Source organism: Poecilia reticulata, chromosome 7, assembly GCF_904066995.2.
Source record: "Poecilia reticulata chromosome 7, P_reticulata-male-v2, whole genome shotgun sequence".
NCBI lineage: Eukaryota > Metazoa > Chordata > Actinopteri > Cyprinodontiformes > Poeciliidae > Poecilia > Poecilia reticulata.
The window spans coordinates 3,883,465-3,911,023 of record NC_088836.1 but is presented as its reverse complement, the minus strand read 5'-3'; the positions used below and the strand labels follow the sequence as shown (position 1 = coordinate 3,911,023).

Below are 27,559 nucleotides of genomic sequence, written 5' to 3'. Positions count from 1 at the left end.
TTTCTAGATGATAAACCGAATTGTAAACAGCTGGAATTTTTCTTTTTTCTTTTTGCTTCCTGTTTTTATCTTTGTGCTATTTGACTGGATAGTATTCTCATCCCAGTCCTCCATTCTATAAGTTGTCCTGGATGTCTCCCGCGCCGACACCACCTCTTTGAAGTGGGCTGACAGCGCCATGCAGGTATAGACTTAACCATACGCCTTATCAGGTCGCTCCAGCTGCACTGCCAGACGCTAGCCTCCACTCTCCTTCTGGCTGCCAGAGTCAAACCGGGGGGGTTTAAAATTAGATTTAACATCGATCATTTTTCTGCCCTGAATGGGGCCCAGTGTCAGAGGCTGGCAAGGGCAATTCCTCACCCACGATCCGTCTGCCTCGCCTAAACACACCATCAGTCAGGCTTCAGAAAGGAGGAGAGGCAGATAGATGGAGAAGGAAAAACAAGCAAGGGACGAAAGTAATAAAGGGGAGTGTCAAGGTGCAAGACGAGAAAGGATGGAAATGAAAGAGGGGACAGAGTAGAGGGTAGAAGGTGAGTGAGATGGTGGATAATTTTAGAACCACAACAAAATTCTTCAAGAAACACAAAGTTTGTGAACATAAAATTGAGTTTGCTGCAGAATAGCTTAAATTGATAATTGATTTGATCCTGGTTACTTCTAAACAGATAACTGCCATTGAGCCATGATGGCATTCTGTCATAAAATCAGTTATAAAGTAATTCTGTAAAACTGAATTTTGAAAGGTTACATGATGGCTAACACCAGAAAATGACAAATTGAGCATTTGAAAGTAATTTCATTTTTGTTCTGCACTTTACCCTCAACTCAAGCTAAGTTTGCATATTCTCAACTTAAATGAGTTGAAGATATGTATAAACTTTCAGGTACCGCTGTTTTTTTTTAATGCAAAATGAGTCAAAGCTTGCTATTTAGTTTGAAACTATGATCTTTATAAATGAATAAATAACCTGTTGGAAATATGACTTTGAAAAATGAACCCCCGTTTTTTTCCTCTTATGACAATAACTCACATTATTGCTGTTAATTTTCAACTGTGTAACGTTACAGGTTATACCTGTATGTTAATGGCAACAAAAATTTTATTTGAAATGGTTGAAGGTCAAAAGCAAGTGCCATTTGTCCTTCCTTTCTCATTCAAGCTGCACATCCTTCAGCTGAAACAGCTTCTAAAACCTTTCCAAGCATGATGTTCTGTGTTACAATCCATCTACCACACCGTGATCATGGCCTCGCAGCTATAATGCCAACTCACTGGACTGTGCTAATACCATCAGCATTCCAGTTATGTTTGTGAGGCATGGCCTTGCCGAATGCAAGGAACATTGATTTTTATATCCCTGCTCCTAGGAAGGTTTGTAGCATCGTTAGGCTCAGGATCTGGCCATTCATTTCAGCAGAGAACAATATTTTTATGTGATCAGAGTAATTAAACTGTTACGATTGCTTCTGATGGATTCCATCAACACTTTGACAAACTGTTTCTCCACCACTGGATAAATATCAAACACAGTTTCTGTTCACTTAATTTCTGAAACGGTTTTCTTATTACTGTCTTAATGGCTGTTCAATTACAGTTTCCATCGGTTTGAACTGAATGTGATTTAGCCCAACACTATTGACTATGGACTGCAGTCCACTAGTTGTACAAAGGGCCCATTTGTGGCATGAAGATTGGTTTAGCTTCAGGCATGAATACAAAGGGATTTAACAATAAGGAGAAAGCAGAGAGTTTCATCTTCACGGCTGCAGACTAGAAGAATAACAAGGTTTACCAGCAAAACGCTTTAACACATCTGACTGCAAAAGAACGGCTTTGTGGTGGTCACTGTAAACTGTTCAGATTTAAAATAAGAAAGTAAGACCTATGGAAAAATACATTTATTTGTTTTATAATACATTTGTTTTGGTTTAGACTGTTTTTTTAGGGATACATCGATCCCCTTTTTTCTTTACTTCCGATACTGATATAGGAAATTTAAAATCCGCCGATACCAACCTGATACACACTGTAAAAAAAAAAAAACTGCCTCAATTTATGGTAAAAAACTGGCAACCAAAACTGCCAGTATTTTACCGTTTTATTTCCTAAAATATGTTAAATAAAAAATAAAAATTTGGTTTTGCCATAGTAAATATGGTCATACTGCCTGAGGCATAGTATCTACATAAGTGAAAAACACGGCCAGACTGTATGATATATTAACATTTTATTGTAAAAAAAACCCAAAAACCTTATGGTAAATTACTGGTCACTGTTCTTACCAGAATTTTACCATAAAAATTATAGTACAACACACAAGGAAGTGTAACTTGTCAGCATTTCTATACAGAAAGTTATAAAGAAAATAAATTCAAATTAAACAAAAATACAGATTACGAGTAATCCACTTAAAGAAACAATTTCTATTTTCTGTCCAGTTTCCTCACGGTATTACTGAGATCTGGAGAACAAAACAAACAAAAAAAACAGCATGTGTCCACATAAGACTTAACCTATTGTAGAAGAAAAACCAGTGATAAAAGGATTCTTGTTCTGGGTTGAGAGTAACAAGTCACTGAGTTCAGACTTTGCTAAGGATGGTTGTAGTCTTCCCAGTCATAGTTTGAGATTGAGACTCACATGTTGACAGTTGGGTGTTTCCTGTCTGCTGGAAAACAAAGCAAAAGTTAGGAAGATGCACTACATGAACATCATATAAATGCACCATTCGCTTAAATGTTTGTTTCACTTTTGTTGACTTGCATATGGAGACTTCAACCAGGCGGTGTGATCATTTCTGACTGAAAATTCAGTAGTTCTTGAACCTTTGTTTGTTGTCGACAGGTGTGATCCTCTCTGCAACCTGACAAAATACACAAACAAAAAACATACATAAAAACAAACATAACTGTTTTAGGCAATTTAGGAAATAGATACTCATCATTTATCTGAGTCTCATGAAGGCCAATAAGTTGTCTTCAAACATTTATGTAAGTTACAATTCCTGCAAGCTAGCAGAAACAAAGCTGTAAATGTGTACACTTTTCATACAGGTAAACAAATGGATACACCTGAGACGATTTGTGCTATGTTAGTTTTTCTCAGTCACTTTTGGTGCATTTCTCAAGTCATTATTGGCATTTCCAAAACAGTAAGCGCATTTCTCAAAACAATTTGTAGAAACAGCAAAAATAGAATTTGTTTGCTTGAAAAATCCTTAGTTCAGCTCTCAAAATTCTGTCAGTTAACATATCAGTGACTCAAAATAATAAGTTATATTTTCTCTATGTACAGATAAGACGGTTAAATTGAATAGTCATGGGAAGAGACTACAAAATTCACATTTATGCTTTTGCTGTAATTTATTGATGGACCATCCCATGGTGATTCAGAAAGAAAAAGACAGAAATGCAGAGAACATAAAAAGTAGAAAAGGAACCACAGGTCAATCTCCTCATGGAAAACTGTACAGTGCTGTAGAAATTACATTACATTTTAATTTTCATCGTCATGATGACAAAGGTTCCTCAGCATCATGTTGCAGCCATATCCTGATGTTGGACTGATGGAAACTGGCAGATGTCCTCGGCCTCTTCTGACTTCTGCTTCCCTCCCAACTGTTTCCTCCTCAGCCTCACTCCTCTTCTTCTCTCTGGCTTTTCACTCTGTCCAGATATTTGTTCATCAGTTCTCAGAAATTTAACATTGTGTTGTGTTCTGGCTATATAGACCATATTGTTGCCAACTGATGGTTCACAAGATGCACCTTCAATCTGTTTCAGAAAACTGGTTGATCGTTGGATGAGCTAATGGTTCATAAATTGACCTGTTAGAGACACTCAGGACTCACTTGGGAGCAATTTACCAATTTATGACAGATTTTGAAAAGAACCAATTATAAATTCATTAAAATATGATTGACATTATGACAACTTTAAGACATACATGTTAAGACTTACACAATGAACTTATGCTGTTTTGAAAGTTGAAAATTCAACAGACACGTTTAACATATTTTGATCAACACGATTAAAGCAAATTACAATGGGGGGAAAAGCAGAGAAGTGCACATAATTAGCTACATGATGTACAAAAGCAAAACTTGCAAAAGGAATGAGAAACTCATTTTTTGATGTGCAATAGTGACACAGTAATTTGAAGATTGAACAGGTAGCTTTAAGAATGTTAATTCTGTTCTGAGAAATGCACCCAAACTGAGAAAAACTGTAAAATATTAATATTTAAATTCTCTTATCTTAAAATCCTTCAACTGTCATGGACTTTAGTGGAAGTATTTTGGGGGTGAGAGTCAAGAGGTCAAAGGAAATATTAAATATTAGCTCTGATGCCAAGCTTTATACTTCCAAGTGTTAACAAAGTATTGAAACAAAAGCTAACGTGATCTTCACAGATTTAACTTGCATGCATGAACATTTCACACTTCGCATGATCAGTTCATGCGGCATAATTGATACTGTAAGCCTTTCTTACGGTGCCCCCCGTAATTCTGCTTTAATACAAGCTTATGTAAGGTTTTCCAAGGACTATTGAGTTATTATCACAGGGTAATCAGTCATCTGATTGTGTCTATTGTGTTCGTCTGAATGGTTTAAAGAGCTGCTTTCAGTGCCGTTCCATTTTAGCCTTAACAGACGTAAACATGCAGTAAATGAATCGATTTTCAATCAGTTTTTTGCACCAAGGAGTTAATAATAATAAACACGTTTTCACTGAGGCTCTGTAAGCCATATGAATGAAATAAGTAATTATTGATGTGACAGAAGCAGCGGCTTTGACACCTGGTGGTGGGCGTGTCGATGTGGGCGTGACGTCATCAAGTATGAATGGGAAGGTGACTGGCTGCTGGCTCTGTGTATGAGGAAGCGGGTGATCGGTGGTCAGTCCTCGCAAAGTTTGGAGCATGATAATAACAATTTAATAAATCGATGATTGTGACAGAACAAATAAGAGATTTGGAATTGATTGATACAAGGACAGATGAGATTCCCCAAGTTAACCCAGTGAGGCCCTCTACCACCATTAGTTTGCTGTGTTTTATAATAATAAAACGTGATTATTATTATTAACGCTTTGGTGCAAAGCGTTTAGTTGATTGAAAATCGATTCATTTACTGCATGTTTATGTCTGTTAAGGCTAAAATGGAACGGCACTGAAAGCAGCTCTTTAAACCATTCAGACGAACACAACAGAGACACAATCAGATGACTGATTACCCCACGATAATAACTGAGAAATAATCCAAATAGTTTAGATGCATTTTTATTTCTCTTATGTGACCAGCAGGTGGTGATCTTTTTTTTTTTTCTTTTAAGTAACAAGATGCACCCGAACACAGATTTATCAGTGCACAATATTTTATTAAGCAATTCTTTAAAACAGTTTTTAAAAACGAGGCTTCAGGCCTACTACTCGGTCCCTGGAACAAAAGGAAAAAGGACAGACAAGATCAATTATTCCAAACATGCAAAAGAAATTAGTTAATCAAACAAAAAAGAACAAATTAGTATCTTCAATCACAAAACAACTAAAAGAAAACAATGGAACAAATCGTTGTCATCTGCTTCCAAATGCCCTTCTATGGGGCCAGAGGAGTAACGCTCCGCCCACACAGCCTGCCCAATTCGCAGCAAGTTTAGTTGAGAGCGGCCAAAACAACGGCAAGACAAGACAAGACAGCAGAGCGTCCAAAGAGCTGCAGCTCCAAACACAATCAATTGCCCAGGGGTGGAAACACAGCCTAACCCGGGAGGAAGCGGGTCAGCAGGTGAGGACCAGATGGAAGCCGCACGCCACAGCAAACCCCCAGCTGCAGCCGGCAACACCATCAGAGCAACACTGCAGAAACGCACGACAGGTGTAGCACCCAAAAACCAACCATGATCTCAGCCACGGATAGCAAAACTGCCACTTATGATTGCAGACGAGTCGACCAAACCCACAAGCCGACATGTAGCCGCCGACCGTAGCAACAGTGGGAGAAACTAAGACGCAGCACCCTGCAGCGGCCCGCCCACCAATCAACGGTGCACGGAGTGGGTGAGGGTGGAACACCATCCCGCCACACTTACTTACGGAAAGTTTCTGTTTATATCATAGGTTTGTTGTGCCTTTCTATACTAAAGAAAAAGATATAAAACGTCAGATATTTCACAACGAGATTTTAACATTCATGGAAAAACCTTACATAAGCTTGTATTAAAGCAGAAAGTACGGCGGCCACCGTATAAGGGTTTACAGTATTCAATTATGCTGCATGAACTGATCAATAGATTATTGCGAGGGAACGCAAAAGAAAAAAAATTCCCCATTTCCCCTGTAGGGCTCCGCACGTAATAAACAGCATGGCTCAGAAATGACACATTTCTTTATCAGTTGGTTAAAGTTATCTAACTTCAGTTATAACCGTGAAAGGGACTCACATGTGATGCTGAAATGTGTTTCCTTCTCCTCCTGAACGCGCAAAAATAGCAGAAGCTTGATTTCAAAGACAGTAGCTGCATCCTGACAAGGACCAGGCCTACTGGGCTCTCAGCACCCTGAGCTAGCACTATTGAGGAATTGAAGGGTGGCTACTCTCAAATATATAAGTAAGGAAAATAATACACAGAGACATAGTTCTTGCTGCTAGGCCATAGACAAGCCGGAGATTTATTACACCCACGGAATCAGTTTCGTCAGTTCAACACGTAAAATCTTCCATACCAAAAAATCTCCCCTCAGTCTCAAATTCAACAGTCTTTATACTCTCAAGTCTCCATGAGTGTTCATTGGAAGGTTTCAACCAATGGAGAAAGGGTGTTGTTTCTGCCAACAGACTCCCAGCTTGCTTTTCTCCAGTGTTTGTTGGGTGACCTTTAATACGAGTCCAAATAAGGACATAAGACCTCATGATTTCAACAGACCTAATCATCTGCTCCTTCTCAGAACTATCAACAGACCAATTTGTTAATGCTAACCGTCGAGACCGCATTCCTTCAGAGTCCGTCTGTGCACTTTGTACGCAAATGGAGGGAAGGAATTTAGGTCAGTTTGAACTGGAGAACTGCCGAGAATCCTTTCGCAAAAACAACTCCTTAGATGGTATTTCAGCTCCAACAGCACCTGCTAGTTAGCAGCCTTAGCTAGCGCACTGTGACTTTACTGTGTTGAGTTCAGGGCACCACAGTTTCCTGAGCCACACTCAACTACAGGAACAGAGTTAAAAGAAACTTGCTGTTGATGCTGGAGGATCAAGCAGCAAAACAAACTAGATAATTATTTGTTTACATGACAAATAACAGTATCCATTTACTGTAAACCCTGCTATTTATCACAATAACAAAATGAAAAATTCTCTAGAGTATTCTCTACTAATAGCACAATATTTAAAACCAAGTGTGTGATTTGTGAAACTTCAATGAAGGGTGACTTCACAACTTTTATGATTTTGGATAACACTAAAATTGTTCTTTATTGAAGTTTCACAAATCAGATAAAGGTTTTACAAATCCCACACTTGGTTTTAAATATGAGTTGAGAATAATCTAGTCCAGATTTGAAGAGTCTAGGTGTTGTAGTTTTTTAGCTAGAGTAAATTAAAGATGCTGATGGTAGGGTAAAATTAGGTGGAATTGCCCTTTAGCCATTTCCCAAATTGGAAGCAGCAATGGAAACCAACTTCAGTTTCATCCAAGCAAGAGGGGCTAACATACAGTTCTCTTAATGTATAAGAAATCTATGGTCGGCATAAAATGAATCTCAAATGCATCATTTAATCAAATATTCTCATAAATGATGGTGGCGTTGGCTGTAGGAGTTTGCTTTGCAATCAGTGGGTCACCAGATCGATGCCTGGTCTACTGCTGAGATTTCAGTTTGTTGTATTAAAGGAATTATTAAAAAAGAAACCAAAATATCACACTAGCATTCTGTTCTTTGTAAAAATTACTTTTGCAGTCTCGTTTACGGTTTTACATTGTAGATATAAATATCAGCTAAATTTGTAATTTTGACTGATTAGTACTGTTAAGTTTAGGGTAATTAACTGCTGGCAATATTACAATATTTTTCTATGAACTTTACAATTACTTATATTTTTACAATATATTTCTGTATTTTCTACATTCATGACTGTCAAAATTACTTAGGATAAATGTTTATTGAGTTATGATAATTCCATGTATTTTCTACGGTAATATAATGCTTTGAATATTATGGTCAGTAACTGTTGGTATTTCACAATTTACTGAGATTTTTTTTGCAGTTTCGACTTACGGTAGTTCCATGTAGTTTCTAGGGTAATGACATTTTTTGGATATGACGGTTTTTGGATATGACGGTCAAAAACTGTTGGTCTTTTACCGTTTGTTACCGTAAATTTACTGACTCTTTTTACAATGCAGAAAAACAAAAAATTGGTTGAAATAAATGTATCTTTATGCCACCATTTACTTTATATGCTGTAATTTTTGTTTTAAAAGTTACATATTTTTGTAAATATTTGCTAAAGTCAAGTATATTGACCAGGATTTCAATTTGAAAGCAGAACAAGTGCAGTAAATGCATTTGAGACATTTCATTCTAAAAAGGTTTATAGAAATGCACTTACTGACAAGTCCAGGCTGCACCGCACACTCTGTCCTGATGTCCGTGAGACTGAAACAAACTTCCAGAATGACCTGATTATATAAAACATACTGTACTCCTGATGGAGATGTTTTCAAAAGTCTTAAAATCAAGTATTACCAAAACCCGCCTGTTGGTGCCGCTGATTAATAATGGGAACATTGATCAAAATATTTGATGTATATTTGCTTGATGATTTTGATGACATTTGACAAAGTGTTTATTGCTTAGTTCATAATTGATGACTGTATGATGGTTTATGGTGTAACGCACTTTGTACTGCCTTGTTGCTAAAGGGTGCTGTTCAAATAAACTTTACTTGTTTCCCAACTTGAATAGAGGCAGAGAGAAGTGGTCCTTTGTGCCACATCATATTTATATCTCAGAGAAGACGCTTAATAATGAAGCCCTTTTTAGGCACTTTAGTAAGATGGAAATTGCAAAAATGGCATATTTACGTTTTTATTTTATGGGGTTTTGTTAGAGGCTCCATGGGGAAATAAGTACTTATTCCCTTGTGGTTTCTGAGTTTTCTTCCTTCCTAGTAAAAGAACAATCTCTGTAATTTATGGGAGTTTATATGAAAGTTGAAGAGACAGAGTAAGGCTTTTATTTTATTTTTGTTGTTATTTTTCTTGTGCTGTTGCAGCATTTTATGCACAATATAAAGAAGCTGGTTGCCTTTGCTTTACAGAAGAAATATCTCAATTCAGAATCCTAATTGACTTTATTAAATCAAGATTACATCCAGCATCAAAGTAGACAGGCTACATTAATCTGATAGCTACCGATGTTTGGATGATGTTCAACCATATGGAATATTTGTGTGTATATGTGTGTGTTTGTGGGTTTTAGCATTTCTCAGATTTTAAGACCAATTTTTCAAAGAAATACTACAGCGCCTGATGGGACCCTATAAGAAGAAGTTCTGTTTTTAAATTAAGGGTTTGGTTTAGGGCTGCAGTATGAATCTATGCCAGACGTTATGACTTGGGTCCGGCATAGATTGGTAGTGGTTAGCTTTAGGATTAATGTGTGAATTGAATTTAGGGTCAGGGTGATGGTCAGAGTTATGCTATAGAAATTAATGAGAAATGAATGGAAGTCAATGTAAAGTCCCTGTGAAGATATGAATACATACTGTGGGTGGTTGAGTGAGTGTATTTGTTTTTATGATGTAAAGCACTTTGAAATGCCTTGTTGCTGAAATATGCTGTACAAATAAGATTTGATTGTTGATTGATTAAGTTTGTCATGTGGATGTGCAGAGCCGTTAGAGTGCAGAGCAGCCAAGCAGAAGGCAGGTGGACTGGATCCAGAAGGCAGTCCCACCAGCTATTTGCTAATTGCTGCTGATTAGTCTGAAAGAGCTGAGTGGGGTAATCCTTGGGAAGGGGAGTGGCATGCTGAGGAGATGCATCCACCCAGGCGTCTTGCACAGCTGAATGTTTGCCATGGGAGATTACAGGGTTTCTTAAGCATGCATGAAATAATCAAGGCAACACTGCAGGTGTGTTTTTGATGAGGGAATAACATTATATCATGATGGAAAGCTCATGATGGTCCACCATCTGGTGTCTCAGGAGGAGTAAGCAGTGCATCACCAACACTGTTTATAGTGGGGATGGTGCGCTGCTGACCTCAACTGGGGACGTTGTGGGCCGGTGGGCAGAATACTTCGAAGACCTCCTCAATCCCACCAACATGCCTTCTGTTGAGGAAGCTGAGCCTGAGCACTCTGGGTTGGGCTCTCCAGTCTCTGGGGACGAGGTCGCTGAGGTGGTCAAAAAGCTCCTCGGTGGCAGGGCCCCGGGGGTCAATGAGATCCACCCGTAGTTCCTTAAGGCTCTGGATGTTGTAGGGTTGTGTTGGCTCACGCGACTCTGCAATATCGCATGGACATCAGGGGCAGTTCCCCTGGATTGGCAGACTGGGGTGGTGGTCCCCCTGTTTAAAAAGGGGGACTGGAGGGTGTGCTCCAATTACAGGGGGGGTCACACTCTTAAGCCTCCCTGGTAAGGTCTATTCAGGGGTCCTGGAGATGAGGGTCCGTCAGATAGTCAAACTTCGGATTCAGGAAGAGCAGTGTGGTTTTCGTCCTGGTCGTGGAACACTGGACCAGCTCTACACCCTCAGCAGGGTCCTGGAGGGTTCATGGGAGTTCGCCCAACCAGTCTACAGTCATGGCCAAAAGTTTTGAGAATGATTAAATGTTAATATTTACAAAATCTACTGCTTCAGTTTTTATAATGGCAATTTGCATAAACTCCAGAATGTTATAAAGAGTGATCAGCTTAACAGCAATTAATTTCAAAGTCAATATTTGCCTAGAAAATGAATTTTATTCCCCAAAACACATTTCAACTTCATTGCAGCCTTAAAAGGACCAGCTAACATGGTTTCAGTGATTGCTCCATTAACACAGGTGTGGGAGTTGATGAGGACAGGACTGGAGATCAATCTGTCATGATTAGGTAAGAATGACACCACTGGACACTTTAAAAAGAAGCTGGTGCTTGGCATCATTGTTTCTCTTCTGTGAACCATGGTTATCTCTAAAGAAACACCTGCAGTCATCATTGCACTGCACAAAAATGGCCTAACAGGGAAGAGCAGCTAGAAAGATTCACCTCAGTCAACAATCTATGGCATCATCAAGAACTTCAAGGAGAGAGGCTCCATTGTTGCCAAAAAGGCTCCAGGGCGCCCAACAAAGACCAGCAAGCGCCAGGACCGTCTCTTAAAAGTGTTTCAGCTGCGGGATGGATCGGGCTACCAGCAGTGCAGAGCTTGCTCAGGAATGGCAGCAAGCAGGTGTGAGTGCATCTACACGCACTGTGAGGCGGAAACTCTTGGAACAAGGCCTGGTCTCAAGGAGGGCAGCAAAGAAGCAACTTCTCTTCAGGACAAACATCAGGGACAGACTGATATTCTGCAAAAGGTACAGGGAGTGGACTGCTGAGGACTGGGGTGAAGTCATTTTCTCTGATGAATCCCCTTTCCGATTGTTTGGGACATCTGGAAAACAGCTTGTTGGGAGAAGACGAGGTGAGCGCTACCACCAGTCTTGTCTCATGCCAACTGTAAAGCATCCTGAAACCATTCATGTCTGGGGTTGCTTCTCAGCCAAGGGAGTCGGCTCTCTCACAGTCTGGCCTAAAAACACAGCCATAAATAAAGAATAGTACCAGAATGTCCACCGAGAGAGAGCAACCTCTCCCAACCGTCCAAGAGCAGTTTGGTGATGAACAGTTCCTTTTCCAGCATGATGGAGCACCTGGCCATAAAGGTGATAACTAACTGGCTCAGAGAACAAAACAAAGAGATTTTGGGTCCATGGCCTGGAAACTCCCCAGATCTTAATCCCATTGAAAACTTGTGGTCAAGAGACGAGTGGACAAACAAAAACCTAGGAATTCTGACAAAATGCAAGCATTGATTGTGCAAGAATGGACTGGTATCAGTCAGGATTTGGTCCAGAGGTTGATTGAGAGCATGCCAGGGAGAATTGCAGCAGAGGTCCTGAAGAAGAGGGGTCAACACTGCAAATACTGACTTGCTGCATTAATTCATTCTGTCAATAAAAGCTTTTGTTACTCATAATATGATTTGTATTTCTGTATGTGATAACATCTGACATACACACATGAAAACCAGAGGGCAGCAGATCATGTGAAAATATAATATTTGTGTCATTCTCAAAACTTTTGGCCATGACTGTAGATGTGTTTTGTCGACTTGGAGAAGGCGTTTGACCGTGTCCCCAGGGGGGCCTTGTGGGGGGCTCTCTGGGAGTATGGAGTACCGGGCCATTTGATACGGGCTGTCAGGTCCCTGTATGACCGGTGTCAGAGTCTGGTCCGCATTGCCGGCAGTAAGTCGGGCTCGTTTCCGGTGAGAGTTGGACTCCGCCAAGGCTGCCCTTTGTCACTGATTCTGTTAATTACTTTTATGGACAGAATTTCTAGGTGCAGCCGAGGTGTTGAGGGGATCCGTTTTGGTGGCCTTAGAATCACATCTCTGCTTTTTGCGGATGATGTGGTCCTGTTGGCTTTATCGGAACGTGATCTGCAGCTCTCACTGGAGCGGTTCGCAGGCGAGAGTGAAGCGGCCGAGATGAGTCTCAGTGCCTCCAAATCCGAGGCCATGGTCTTGAGCCGGAAAAGGGTAGAGTGCCTTCTCCGGGTCAGGGGGGTCGTCCTGCCTCAAGTGGAGGAGTTTAAGTATCTGGGGATCTTGTTCACGAAGGAGGGAAGAAGGGAGCGGGAGCTCGACAGGCGGATTGGGGCAGCGTCTGCCGTGAAGCGGGCGCTGTACCCGTCAGAGTGACGAGATAGCTGAGTCAAAAAGCGAAGCTCTTGATTTACCGGTCGATCTACGTTCCCATCCTCATCTATGGTCATGAGCTTTGGGTCACGACCAAAAGAACGAGATCACAGATACAAGCGGCTGAAATGGGTTTCCTCCGCAGGGTGGCTGGGCTCTCCCTTAGAGACAGGGTGAGAAGCTCGGTCATCCGGGAGGGACTCAGAGTAGAGCCGCTGCTCCTCCACGTCGAGAGGAGCCAGTTGAGGCTCGGGCATCTGGTCAGGATGCCTTCTGGATGCCTCCCTGGTGAGGTGTTCCGGGCACGTCCCACCGGGAGGAGGCCTCGGGGAAGACCCAGGACACGTCTCTCGGTTGGCCTAGGAACACTTTGGGATTCCCCCGGAGGAGCTGGAAGAAGTGGCTGGGGAGAGCGAAGTCTGGGCCTCCCTTCTGAAGCTGCTGCCCCCGCGACGCGACCCAGGATAAGCGGAAGAAAATGGATGGATGGATGGATGGATGGATGGATGGATGGATGGATGGATGGATGGATGGATGGATGGAAAGCTCAACAAAGTCAATTTTATGCAATACTTTCCCTTTAATGTATCATCAATAATTTTAGGTAAACTTTGACTGATTTGTGCTCACTTTTTTTTTTCTTTAATCTTTTCCTTGATTTCAGTCATGGGCCTCAAAGTGTAACTTATGAGAACTACAAACTTGATCACAATCAAAATGGAGATGTTTTAAAAGTGATGACCTATGCCCTCTAGCAGGACTGCATAAATGCAATCTTTCACCATTTTTATCCAATGCAAACAATGCTAATTTTTGTTTTATAAAAACCTCTGCCTCATTCCTTCTCGTCCTACTGTGATACTCAGCAATCGCTACCCGTTGTGGGACACACTTATTTCACAGGTCAATTAATTTTAATCAGTGTGTCAATTTAATCTGACTTGAAACCACTAGACGGACACTGTGAAAATCTCATTAACCTTCCCGTTTCCAATCTCCTCACTCTGTCCATGGGGCACAGCGGTATCTCAGTTGTTTCAAAACCCCACTCTTTGTCTTTTAACAAATTCTCATATTTGGATAATGTCACAGGAAGTAAGCCACATGGGAGATGCAACATGCAATAACCTCTCACAGCTAAACTTCAAGAGATTTTTTGAAAGGAGAAAAGCCACAACCTCTCACATGTCTTGGTTAAGTATTTTTGCCTTGCAGATTTCTTCTTTCTCAAACTAATTTTAAAATCAAATGAATGGAACCCATTTAAATATAAACATCACGTTAAAAAAGGTTTCATTTATTAAAGTAAAAAATATCCAAACCAACCTGATACCTTGCCAAATTTAGATGCCCACAACTTTATATCTGTCTATATCACCTTTGATAGTGACAACTGACATCGGACTTTTAATAATAATAATAATAATAATAACAATAATAATAATAATGTCTTTTAAATATATATGGATGGATTTTGGCGTGCTCATCTTTGCTAAATTAATTTAGTTCAGCCACATTGTAGGGTATTCAGACCATACCCTCCAATGGTATTTTTTGGTTTTGTTTTGGGGGGTTTTCAGACAAAATCCTGGGCAGACATTTTTCATTTGAACTGCTGAGTATACTGTCAATTGATTGATGGATGATTGGATTATGCAATTGCTTATACACTGTGTGAATGAGATAATTCACAATTAAATTGCAAAAATGTTGCTGTGAAACTTTTTACTTTTCTTTAACCCATTTATAAGAATAAATAAAATACGAATGGGATAGTTCTGAATGATTATCAAATAGTGATTTTAAGTAGCTGCTGCTGTATGCTGAATCTTTAAACACAGGTGTGTGTATCTTTTCAGCTAAAGATACACACACCTCATTAAGCCCGACTTACTGAAACTAAGAGGTTGAGCCTGACAGACCAAATCAAGTTCACCAGACCACTACTAGACCAGTATTCATTATTTGGACTTTGGTGCTAATAAGCTTCAAGCTCATTTGCATTAAAGGTCCAGACACCTTTCAGAACCAACAGAACCATACAAGCCAGCCGCAGTACTCAGAACTGGCCTTTAATCTCCAAACTACCGTTTCTCTGTCATGAATCTTCCAAACAAATTCATAATCGAGATGTTCAGCATCTCTGTTCAAACTCCTGTTTTTCAATGCGATTTAACATTGTCAAACCCTGTGTTGTAATATTATGGCACTTCTAGTTCAAGTTTTAAAAAGTGCTGATATTCTTCTTGGCTTTTACCCAGTTAGAGACTGAATTCTGTTGTTCAGTCTTGTGATGATGTTGGTTAGGAAATTTCCATTGGATGATCAATACCCTGTCTAGAACATTTGGACATGTGTCATTTTTTGTGCAACAGTTGTTCAATGTGTAAATTACTTTTACTTTTTATGTTTATGTTTAGTCTCGATATGGCAACTATTGATCTGAGCAAAATGCCTTGGTGAACCTAGTTAGCACTGCTTTTAAGGCGCTGCTCTTCCTCAGAGCTGCAGTTTCCATGTCAAGTTTCTACCTAAAGAATAGTTCTATCTTGCAGCTCCTTCAGACTAGCCAGCAGTGGTTAGCAAACACTCATTATAGGAGCTACTGCTCAGAGCAATGCTGGTAAAATCTGTACAGTTTTTTCCAAGTATGAAAGGGTTAATAGACGAGCCACGTTGTGATGACCTTCTGAAGGTGGAGTTTCAGAAAGATCAGGAGTTTTTAAAGAGACAGAGGTCCAATTTCAAGACGCTAAATTACAATGGCAAATGTCTTTTAAGTCATATTTGATATATGAAGCATTTTTATAACACTGGAAGGTAATGTGATTATGCTGCAGAATGACACTAGGTGCCTGGTAAAACATATCAACAGGAGGAGGATAATATGGGTGATAATTCTCTACAAAACAAACGTCCTTGGCAGGTTCTGGATTTTTATGGTGTGAAAGTGTGCATGCATTTAAAAATACATAAACTGTTTATGTTGTGGCTCAGAGACCCTCTTCATTCCTCTCTCAGTTCTTATCAAGCATTCATTGGCCTCTTTAGTATTCTGATGTGGTTCACGATTCTCTGTCTACATCTGACTTCACAGGTTGCTGGGATCAGACTTGTACAGCGAGAGGCCAGTCGCCTGTGGCTCACTGCGTGCCGAGGACCGCAGGAAGAGATTACACCCACAGGTCGACTGACAGAGTGACACAGAGGCACACTCCCATTACACAACAGGAGCAGGTTGCCTTTAACCTTATTTGATTTGGGCGATCAGCTACAAACTGCGAAACGGATTCAGGTGAAGCTGCTGCACAAGATATGCAGCCTGACCTGTTGTTGCCTGTGGCGACAGTGGTCTTACAAACAAGTTGATATAGTCACAGAACTGATTATTGGACTCATTAATTACAGGAGGGGTCTTTGTCACGGCCCTGAAGACATAATCCAGTCACTTTGTGTTGTGAAGGGCATAATAATCGCTCCTGCAGGCTCCTTAGCATTCATCTTGCATCCAGTTGGCTTCTTCATGTGATTCAGCAGGAGTACATTTACAGCTGATATTAAAATGCAACAGCAGTATACGCAGTGAAATAGGATTTCTCTTCCCCTCACCTTAAATGCAGATTCTGTCCTTTGCATCCTGCAGGAAAATACAGTAAACATTTCATTTCATTGGCTCATCCAAATACATCCTTTCTTATATGGCTGTTGTAGTTTGGACAGTCGCTTGTCTAATGCTGATCAGAGATGGATGTTGCTTCTCACGCAACATCCATCTAAAACATGCTAACCAACAGGACAGAATGTCTTACACCTTTCAACTTTCAATACTCTCTGCTGCTTCATCTAAACTCTTTCATTATCGGTGGGCTTTTCCAAAACGCTTACAGGAAATTTACAAATTTGAGGTTGTACAGCCCTGATCTTAAATTAGGAGAAAAAAAAAATATTCGGCAGAGCTAATCCCTCTATCAAATGTCTGATTAGTGCGGATGCGATTATGTGTGTGGAAACATGTGTTGGGGAAAGATAAAGGGAATCTCTCTGGGAGAGAGTGAATGCTGTTTTCTTCCACGCCATCTCTGAGAGAAAAACTTCAAGGAGTGTAGTAGGAATGATGATGGATTCATAAAGTGAATAATTGAAATGACTGATATGTTGTAATTCAAACATAAGCTTTACGGTTCAAAGTTTGAGTAAATGCAATAAATTAAAAGTAAACTGAATGAAAACCTGTTAATAAAGCTTGTTTAAAATGTTGAATTTAAGGATTTATGTAACAATCCTGACCAGGAGCTACTAATTTGAAATGTTAAATCACTCTGATTATGCATCAGAAAAGTGCAAAGATGTGGTTTCTCTCACTGTACCTAATGCTATTCTTCTCAGTTTCTGCTGTGATGCTGATATAATCCTTGCTTTCCTCAGAAGGACTCGCTGAAACCCAGGTTTTCCCTCACATTGACATAAACAGAGCTGCTAATCTGTTCATTATCTCATGGTAGAAACCACCTGTTGCCATGGTGAAAACCCCTACTGCTTTTGTATCAGTTTCAAGTTTTTACTCGTACGTTTTCAGTGTTTGCGTTAAGCTGCAGGGTGTTGTGGAGATGTGTTTTAATGCAACAACATGCACCTGTTCAGTTGACAACTGACCTAATCTAAATACATGCTTTAACACAGATTTTTTTTATTTTTTATTTCCTCCTCATTGGGTAAGTTGGATGCTAAGTTTCCTCCTCTTTGCAGGACAAATATAGTGAAAAATTATTTGCCCCTCATAGATCTATTTTTTTTTTCAGATGTACATGCTTAAAAGGGACATTTTATGTTTTCCAGTCACATAGAATCATGTTATATCATAATCAAGAAACTATTTTATATTCAGTTTATAACAGTTTATGAAATGTTGTTTATAACAAATATGACTTCAAAGAAATTTGACTTTGTAATTTAATGGCTTGAAATCGGGCCTCTGTCTCTTTAAAAACTCCAGCTTTTTCAGAAACTCCGCCTTCAGGAAGTCATCACATGTCTCCTCTATTAACCCTTTAACAATATTTTTTAACATTGCTACTGTGAGCAGCTCCTATAATGAGCTCAGCAGTTCCACCAGCTGTTTGCCAATTGCTGCTGGCTAGTCTGAAGGAGCTGAGTGGGGAATGACTGCTCTGTGAGGCTGTAGCTCATAAACTTGAATCTGCAGCTCCATGGAGGAGCTTCATCCTTGAAGATGGAGCTAGAAACCAAGCATTTTGATGAGATGAATGGTTGCCGTGGAGATTAAAGGATTTCTCAAGCATACATGAAAGAATCAAAAGCATCATGGAGTTCTAGAGAACAACATATCACATGCAGTATCTTTTTCAAACTGAATATATTCTTATTGTTCACTGTAATCTTAAATGAGCCTCAAAATGCCCAGGTGAAAAAGAAGTATACTTTAGTATACTTTTATCGATGTACTTAAACTGTACTATTTTGGAACAACTAATTTTGTGCTTAGTATACTTTAGTAGTATTTAAATAGTATTAAATTACAACTAATAGTATATTTTAGTATACGTACTTATTTGGAACAACTTCAAGTGTACTTAAAGTATATTTTTTAAATAGATTTCAGAGCTTTATTATATTTTGATTTAATTATATTTTGAGTGTAATAATTCTGTCTCAGAATTAAATTAAAAATATATATTTCATATACTTCAAATATATTTTAAATATACTATTAATATATTAGTAAAGTAAATTATACTTAATTTTTATTTTTGATTTCCTGCTATTGATAATAAACTACAATTTTAATTACTCGTGAAAGTCTTTATTCCTACGTACCTACAGTACTTACATTGTTTTAGGCTACAATTACATGGAAAGATTAATTACACAAGATGTTCAAGGTAATTCAAATATTTTGTTTTATTACCGACATTTTAAAATTGTCCAATTTTACTCACAACTTTATGAACTTTACATAAATTATCAGTTTACACATCAAAAGTGAACACATGAACATGAAAATTTAAGTGTGACAATAAAACATGACAGTGAGGATCAATGACAGAACATTCCCGTTCACTGCACCTTACAGGAACCTACAAAAAAGAACAATACAGCAATTAAACAGAAAAAGTGTTTGTATTTAAAGAGAATAAAAAAATAATACTTACAATTTTAAGACATTGTGGACTCGCCATGTATGTGACATCATCAGAACTGATGATGATTGGGACCAGATGCCTGGGGTGGAAAAACATTTCTGGATATGTTTTCTTTGCCTGTTTATGTTAGAAGTAGAAAAAAATAGTCAGCAATGTCATAGAGTCAGTTGATGTTGGCATCAACTATGAAGCTGTTTTAAGTGTGGACTTAAGGAGACAAACTACCTTAAAATCTTTCCATCCATGATCTGAACACGCTGATCCTTGCAGGGTGGTGAGGGGGGCTGGTGGTACCCATCTCCAGCAGCCATCAGATGAGAGGCAGGGTTCACCATGGACAGGTCACCAGTCCATCACAGGGCCCTGATGAAAGCCAACAACAAATAAAAAAATGAAAGATAAATGTTAGATTAACAAGAAGAGAAAAATTCTTTCCAGTTACCTTTAAATCAAATCATGTTTATTAAGCACTTAGTGTTGGTAACACAGTTGTTGAAAATGTAGCTAGCTCCTCATTGAAAAAACAAACTTACATCATGAAGACGATGTGGAGGTTCATCCTCAGAACTGGTTGGTGACCTGGTGGAGCCAGAGCTTCTTCTGAGACAGAAAGTCTTTAGGTTTCCTAACACCTGATTTCTCTGACTTCCTCTTTCATCTTCATTTGCTTAGACTGCAAACATATGTTGAAGATAAAATCATTGATGAACGAGTTATAACAACAACCTCACAATATCAAAGTCTCTTTGTCTTATGGAGCTTAATTAACACCAGGTTAGTTTATGAATTAAAGTATAAGTCGCAACAAACAACCTCCATGCAGTTATAACATGAAGCTGAATGATTGCTATAGTAATAATCATACAAGTCACAATAAAATTTATTAATTATTTAAGAAACCAACGTAAGTTATATATCTTTACTGCACAGTTTATAATTAAATGAAGATAATTAATAAGCAAACTTACCACCAGCTAGTAACACTTAGCAGCCTTCGTCCCTCCGGGCTCCTTTTGTGACACACATTTCATTTCCATCGGTTGTTGTCCCGTTGTGTTATCGTCTAACTCGGATTATGACGTCACCAGCTTGAATTTACCACAATTAGTAACTATTGTCAAGGCCCTCTCTGCTTTTAAGGCATTATTGAGAAGGTCCTCGCTGCAGCATGCAGAGAGGGGCGGGGACGGACCACTGTCAGCCTCATACCTTATATGGAACTGGGACCATTGCACTCCGGAAGTGAAGGGGGCGCTACTGTCCTAATTTCTAGTATAAATACCTTAAAGAAGCGGGTTTGAGATGCCGATTGAAAGAAGTTTGAGAGGGTTCATGTGTTCGGCACACGATCCAAAATGGAAGAGGCGCAAAGTCAGCAAAAGGTATTTTTACCTTCTTTAAAAATTTTATCACATAGTAAATCAATACGCTTTTCTAGATGACGTTGAGCATATAATAAACAGCTGTAGACTATTGAAATGCGTAATTCATAGAAGGTAAGGTTAAATTTAGCATGTAGCATAGCTAATTATTTCCCTGCAGGGCACCATTAGATAAAAATAGAAAAGTAAATAAAATGTATAATTGATAAGTGTATTTTATGCTCAAACTTTGTTTTTTTATTTTATTTAACAGATCCACGTTTCTATTTGTAACATTCGTAACGGAGAGAAGATTATTCCGGAGATTTCTGTCCTCTTTGCTCATACAAAGCCGATGAGTCGTTCAAGGTACAGAATCACATAACAAGAACTGCTACGGTTCAACATAACGGTATGTAAAGCTACACTTACACTATCATTTATTTATTTACCTTCTTAACAGTTTTGTAGTTGGTTTTTTTTCATAAAAAAGACTAGAAAAAGGTTAATCCTTTTTGAAATATGTTTTTGCACGCCAACATTTGTGGAAAGTCTAACACTTTTTATAAACTAAAAGCTGCAATCAAAGGTGGGTGTAGTTCCCTCATAGCCATTATTCTGGTGATAGTCTTGCAATGCACCTGTTTTTCTGTAATTTTCAGATGCCTTTGGATGTACTGGAAGCTGTTCTCCAGAGGTGATACTAGCACAGGGAGATGCAGCTTACCTCACCTTGGCATTAACCTGCAAGCGCTTTAAAGCCATTGTGTCTGACCCAGTGTTCAGGAAGAGGACTCACTTTGCTTGGCTGGATGGTAAGAACCTTTGACTTTTTTCCACATAAAACATGTTAAATTAGATTTAAACTACATGAAATTTATCATTCATTTACAGGTGAGATCAACTGGGGTAAATTTTCAAAGTCATTCAAGGCAGAAAACCGGATTCCTTTTGCAGTTGTTACGTGTTCTTCCTGTAACCGGCAATATAAAGACTGTGTGGGCTTCACTGGAAACGGAAGACGAGGAGATTACCCTCGTTACTACTGTGATGGCAGACCTGGACACTGCCCTGGATGTCAGTACTGAATGCAAGGAGAATAATAGTTGTTTTCCACAGTCTTTCACACATTTCAGTTGTCACACATTGTTCTTTTTTGGTGACATCTTTGTCAATCTGTTCTGCTGACATTTGGATTTGTTCTGTCATCCTTTAGTTTTTCACAATGTGTTCTTTAAACATTATGTAAATTTTTTAGTGTTCCTTTTGTTGTAGTTCAGTTGATTTATATTATTTAGTTTTTTGGTAGAACTGTTGTTTCCAGGAAAAGTAACATTGTGGCTCTAATATATTAAAGAGAAAGTAGAACCAATAAAGTAGTTGTAAATATATTGTAACAGCATTGTTTAACAATTGGATAACCTTGTTTTAAAATTTTGAAATACAAGCAAAGATAATACCTTTCAGTATTTCATGTGTAACGTTTCATATACTTTAACAATGACTGGAAGAAATAAAAATTGTCTTTGCAAACCTCAGTCGTTTATGTTTTAGCAATCAGAATCAACAGTTTTTATTTAAATAAAGCAACCAAATACAGAAACATGTTCAGTTAGAAACATACCATAATACAAAGATTAAAGGTATGCTGAGCGACGGTGGAGACCGGGTGGAGGTGATGGAAACTCGGGTGAGGAGCAGTTGTTCACATCAAGCCGGACTTTATGAAGGGTAATTCAAGAAGATGAGGAGACCGGCGCCGATAGGCTGAGACGGAGGCGCATGATGAGCTGATTGGCTGAATTGAAGAGCGTTAGAATGTACACATAAGCCTGATTTATTTATCTGGTGACTTCAAAGAAGCTTTTCATACAGAAACAATGATTAATCCACAGTGGATCATTCTCTTGTCAAATAAACTTTCTAAAACCTACTTTCTCTGAGTGTTTCCAGTTTGAAGCTACATTTAAAGTTTTACAAAAGTCTCTCTGGGTTTTGCAACAATTGAATATTTGAGCGCAGTTTGTGAATCAAATACAACTGGTAGAGTTGATATAGAATTTCTAAATTGAATAGTGGGACACCAGTCCAGTGTCTTTTATCAGATTACTGGTTAAGCTGGAGTCCTTACAGGAAAGGTTTCCAATGAGACTTTATGGTAAACAATGACAATAGTTGAGCTCACCTGCAACCAAGCATAATAGTTTTTGGCACTAGTTATATTTTATATTTAAATTTATTTATTATAAGAGTACGTTTCACTACATCACAATCTATTAATTGAACTACAGCGTTCTTGAAGTATTTGGTATCTGTTTTCTTAATCTAGGATGGACTGGTGATCTGCCCAGGGTCATGCGTGCGTGTATGATAATTAATGGATGGATAAATGTGTTCCTAAATATTTTTTAAGCCTTTTGTTTCAGCTAGATTGGGTGACAATAGATAAATACATATACATAATAATTCATTATTGTTGCTTGTTTTAAGTTGTTTATTACTAATGTGATTTTAACATTAAAAAACAATAGTTTTAATTATTTTTTAAAGGGACATACCACGTTACATTTTTATTTCTATTATTATTATTATTATTATTATTATTATTATTATTATTATTATTATTATTATTAACGTGGCTGGTACAGGAAATAGCGCCACTAGCGCCCCCTTCACTTCCGGATTGCAATGGTCCCATTTCCATATAAGGTAAGAGGCTGACAGTGGTCCGTCCCCGCCCCTTTCTGCATGCTGCAGCGAGGTGTACTTGGCATTATTAAGCGAGTAAAAATGGCGAATTTGAACAGCGTCTGTTATCTTCCCTGCTTCAAGTTGTTTTCTCTCTTTGTGGCGTTTTTTTAAATAAATGAAAATGTGCAATACCGCCACCATCTGGTCTGGAGTGTGAACTGGAGCTAATGCCATTGATTAGAAGGTTTTACATCACACATCTGAAAATGGATTGGATACTTTCTTAAAAATTACATCATGATCATCATTTTTTTATTGTATGCAATTTTAATAAAGAGTAACAGATTATTAAGGCACTTCAAAATTCATACATATTCATTCATATTTTGTTCACTTAACGTATACTTTAATTTAATATATTAAAAGTGTATTTTGGTACAATTACGTTTAAGTGTGTTTAAAGTACTAATTTCGAAATTGGTACTAGTGTATTTTTAGTATACTTCAGATATACGTATAGGTAGTACACTTAATAATTAGTATACTTAAAGTGTACTTTCACAAATTTAAGCATGTTTGAAGTGTACTAAAGTATACTTGTTTTCCACCTGGGTGTCCCAGAAAAAAAGCAAAAACTAAATATTTACTTGCACAGAAAACAGAATGGCATGTTTATGTTTTGCTAACTGGACTAGAAATAAAACCATAGATTTACATCAGATTGATTCTATAGAATCAACACAATAAGAGTAAAACATAAGTTTTAATTCAACAACACAGTGCCTACTATTTGTGCTCCTTTGGTTTAAATCAGGCATCCTGCTAGCAATACAGGATGCCTGGACAGTGCAGATGAATTCATTTAATTCATTTTCATGCCTCTGAGGAGCTGCTAATCAGACCAACACACTTTCGTCACTATCAGTTTTTGAGAGAGTTTTGTATCACATCTTTTCCTAAATGTTCTTTTCGATGCCTTCGCAGCAGTGAGTGATGCCGTGGTAGTGTGGGTGGGTGTTGGTGTCTGATTTAACATGCACAGGCCCCTCTGATTAGCTTCCCCTGGTTTACTGTCCCCCAGAGGCGTAGGCCACCGCCGCAGCGCCCACAACCATCATATTAATGATGGAGATAAAATTAACATGTTTTCCCATCTTTTATGTCTGATTACCACTCCATACCTCTTCCCTTCCTGTTTCCCCTCCTTTCTCATCAGCTTTACTTATTTTCCACAAACATTTTAACATATATTTTCAGTATTTCCCTTTTTTGTTTTGTTTTTCATGTATCTTTTCTATAAACACTCAAAAATCACATATTGTTTTACCCATGCGAACAATCAAAACTGGAATTCTGAATAAGTAGTGCAGCAATATTTTATATTAATACAATAGTTCTAGTCCTTTAAAAAGCTGGAATAAACTTGGTATAACTTTTGACTTGTCTAAGCCTTTGCTCTTCTAAAATCTCTGCTTTAGGGACAGACTGTGAGGTCACACAGGAATTGCCCTAAGAAATAGATTCTCACATTTGAAATTTGTTTGCTCTAATCTCTTCTTTGCCCCTGGAGACAAGTAAGGCCACTTATCAAAGCTGACCAGGTAATGAAAATTTGAAATGTATCAAAAATGTTAGAATATTTTTCTCTCAAATTGTCATGCCTGTTTTATTCTTTTGGGAAATAATGCTGTAATTTCATTAGGCAGACATTTGTTTTTGAAAATCTTTTGCCACTTTAAGGAACTTGTTAAGCAATCTGTCAAATCACAGCAGTTTTGTGATAAATAGGCTTCCAGGCTTCTGATGCTGGGTATTTATTCACATGAACAAATGGGGCTTTATTTGAATGTCAGCAGAAAAAAAAGATCCAGGAGACAGTTAGCACTTGTTGTAGATGTTGGCGTGTGTGTGTGTGTGTGTGTGTGTGTGTGTGTGTGTGTGTGTGTGTGTGTGTGTGTGTGTGTGTGTGTGTGTGTGTGTGTGTGTGTGTGTGTGTGTGTGTGTGTGTGTGCGCCTGTGTGTGTGTCAGCCGGAATGTACCCCAACACACACTATAATTCACTTACGTGACTTGAACAGCAGCTTTTAAAACACATCAATAATTGATTATGTTTCCACATATCAATAATCGATAATGTTTTTATTTCCCAAGCAGTTGATCTTTGGAGTTGTAAATTATTACTTTTCAAACTTCCTGTGGTGGTTAGAAGCTCTGCAATGCTAGATAGTTTATAAATAAGAACAACATATCCATCCATCCATTTTCTTCCGCCTATCCTGGGTCGGGTCGTGGGGGCAGCAGCTTCAGAAGGGAGGCCCAGACTTCCCTCTCCCCAGCCTCCAGCTCCTCCGGGGGAATCCCAAGGCGTTCCTAGGCCAACCGAGAGACGTAATCCCTGCAGCGTGTCTTGGGTGTTCCCCGAGGCCTCCTCCCGGTGGGACGTGCCCGGAACACCTCACCAGGGAGGCATCCAGAAGGCATCCTGACCAGATGCCCGAGCCTCAACTGGCTCCTCTCGACGTGGAGGAGCAGCGGGTCTACTCTGAGTCCCTCCTGGATGACCGAGCTTCTCTCTCTAAGGCCGCTTGTACCCGTGATCTTGTTCTTTCGGTCATGACCCAGAGCTCATGACCATAGATGAGGGTGGGAACGTAGATCGACCGGTAAATCAAGAGCTTCGCTTTTTGACTCAGCTCTCTCTTCACCACGACGGACCGGTACAGCGCCCGCTTCACGGCAGACGCTGCCCCAATCCGCCTGTCGATCTCCCGCTCCCTTCTTCACTCATTCGTGAACAAGATCCCCAGATACTTAAACTCCTCCACTTGAGGCAGGACGACCCCCCTGACCCGGAGAAGGCACTCTACCCTTTTCCGGCTCAAGACCATGGCCTCGGATTTGGAGGCACTGAGACTCATCTCGGCCGCGAACCGCTCCAGTGAGAGCTGCAGATCACGTTCTGATGAAGCCAACAGGACCACATCATCTGCAAAAAGCAGAAATGCGATCCTAAGGCCACCAAAACGGATCCCCTCAAGACCTCGGCTGCACCTAGAAATTCTGTCCATAAAAGTAATGAACAGAATCAGTGACAAAGGGCAGCCTTGGCATAGTCCAACTCTCACCGGAAACGAGCCCAACTTACTGTCGGCAATGCGGACCAGACTCTGACACCGGTCATACCGGGGGTACCCCATACTCCCGGAGAACCCCCCACAGTGCCTCCCGAAGGACACGGTTGAACGCCTTCTCCAAGTCCACAAAACACATGTGAAGATTCTATTTTGAATTAGTAAATTTTCATTTCCAGTGCTACTGTATGGCTACTGTGTCGCAACAGAAATGAACCAATACAGGGAGAAGGAACACATTTGTAATATTAATTAACATGTTGTGTATGTTGTGTATGTAGCCCGAAGACCCCTATGATGAATACGAACTTTGGACTGCGTTTTCCCTCTCCCGGACGCGGGTCACCAGGGCCCCACTCTGGAGCCAGGCCTGGAGGTGGGGCACGATGGCGAGCGCCTGGTGGCCGGGCTTTTACCCACGGAGCCCGGCCGGGCTCAGCCCGAAGAGGAGACGTGGGTCCCCCTTCCGATGGGCTCACCACCTGTCCGAGGGGCCAAAGGGGTCGGGTGCATTGTGCTATGGGCGGCAGCCAAGGGAGGGGACCCTGGCGGTCTGATCCTCGGCTGCAGAAGCTGGCTCTTGGGACGTGGAACGTCACCTCTCTGGTGGGGAAGGAGCCGGAGCTAGTGTGCGAGGCTGAGAGGTTCCGGCTAGAAATAGTCGGCCTCACCTCGACGCATGGCTCTGGTTCTGGAACCAGTCTCCTTGAGAGGGGCTGGACGTACTTCCACTCTGGAGTTGCCCACGGTGAGAGGTGCCGGGCTGGAGTGGGCATACTTGTTGCCCCCCATTTGGGCGCCTGCACGTTGGGGTTCACCCCGGTGAACGAGAGGGTAGCCTTCCCTCCGCCTACGGGTGGGGGGACGGGTTCTGACTGTTGTTTGTGCTTACGGGCCGAACGGCAGTTCAGATTACCCACCCTTCTTGGAGTCCTTAGAGGGGGTACTGGAGAGTGCCCCTCCTGGGGACTCCCTTGTTCTACTGGGAGACTTCAACGCTCACGTGGGCAATGACAGTGAGACCTGGAGAGGCATGGTTGGGAGGAACGGCCCCCCCGATCTGAACCCAAGCGGTGTTCTGTTGTTGGACTTCTGTGCTCATCACGGATTGTCCATCACGAACACCATGTTCAGGCATAAGGGCGTCCATATGTGCACTTGGCACCAGGACGCCCTAGGCCGCAGTTCGATGATTGACTTTGTCATCGTCTCATCGGATTTGCGGCCGTATGTCATGTTTAAATTTATTCCTTAG

General features: G+C 40.0%; 2 long non-coding RNA genes across 3 annotated transcripts; one reads left to right on the top strand and one right to left on the bottom strand.

Annotated features, from left to right (window-relative positions):
* Positions 1-18,859: 18,859 nt before the first annotated feature.
* LOC145552352 (uncharacterized) lies at positions 18,860-20,262 on the bottom strand. 2 transcript variants are annotated; one of them, XR_014088384.1, is made up of 5 exons: positions 20,089-20,262; positions 19,654-19,793; positions 19,346-19,483; positions 19,130-19,237; positions 18,860-19,054 (listed from the first exon to the last, which is right to left on the bottom strand). It is a non-coding gene; the product is annotated as an uncharacterized LOC145552352 (long non-coding RNA). The 2 variants fall into 2 exon arrangements; XR_014088383.1 differs by having other exon boundaries at positions 19,654-20,262.
* A 261-nt stretch (positions 20,263-20,523) lies between these two features.
* On the top strand, positions 20,524-22,019 carry LOC145552162 (uncharacterized). The gene is made up of 3 exons (XR_014088111.1): positions 20,524-20,893; positions 21,144-21,296; positions 21,376-22,019. It is a non-coding gene; the product is annotated as an uncharacterized LOC145552162 (long non-coding RNA).
* The last annotated feature ends 5,540 nt before the right edge of the window (positions 22,020-27,559 follow it).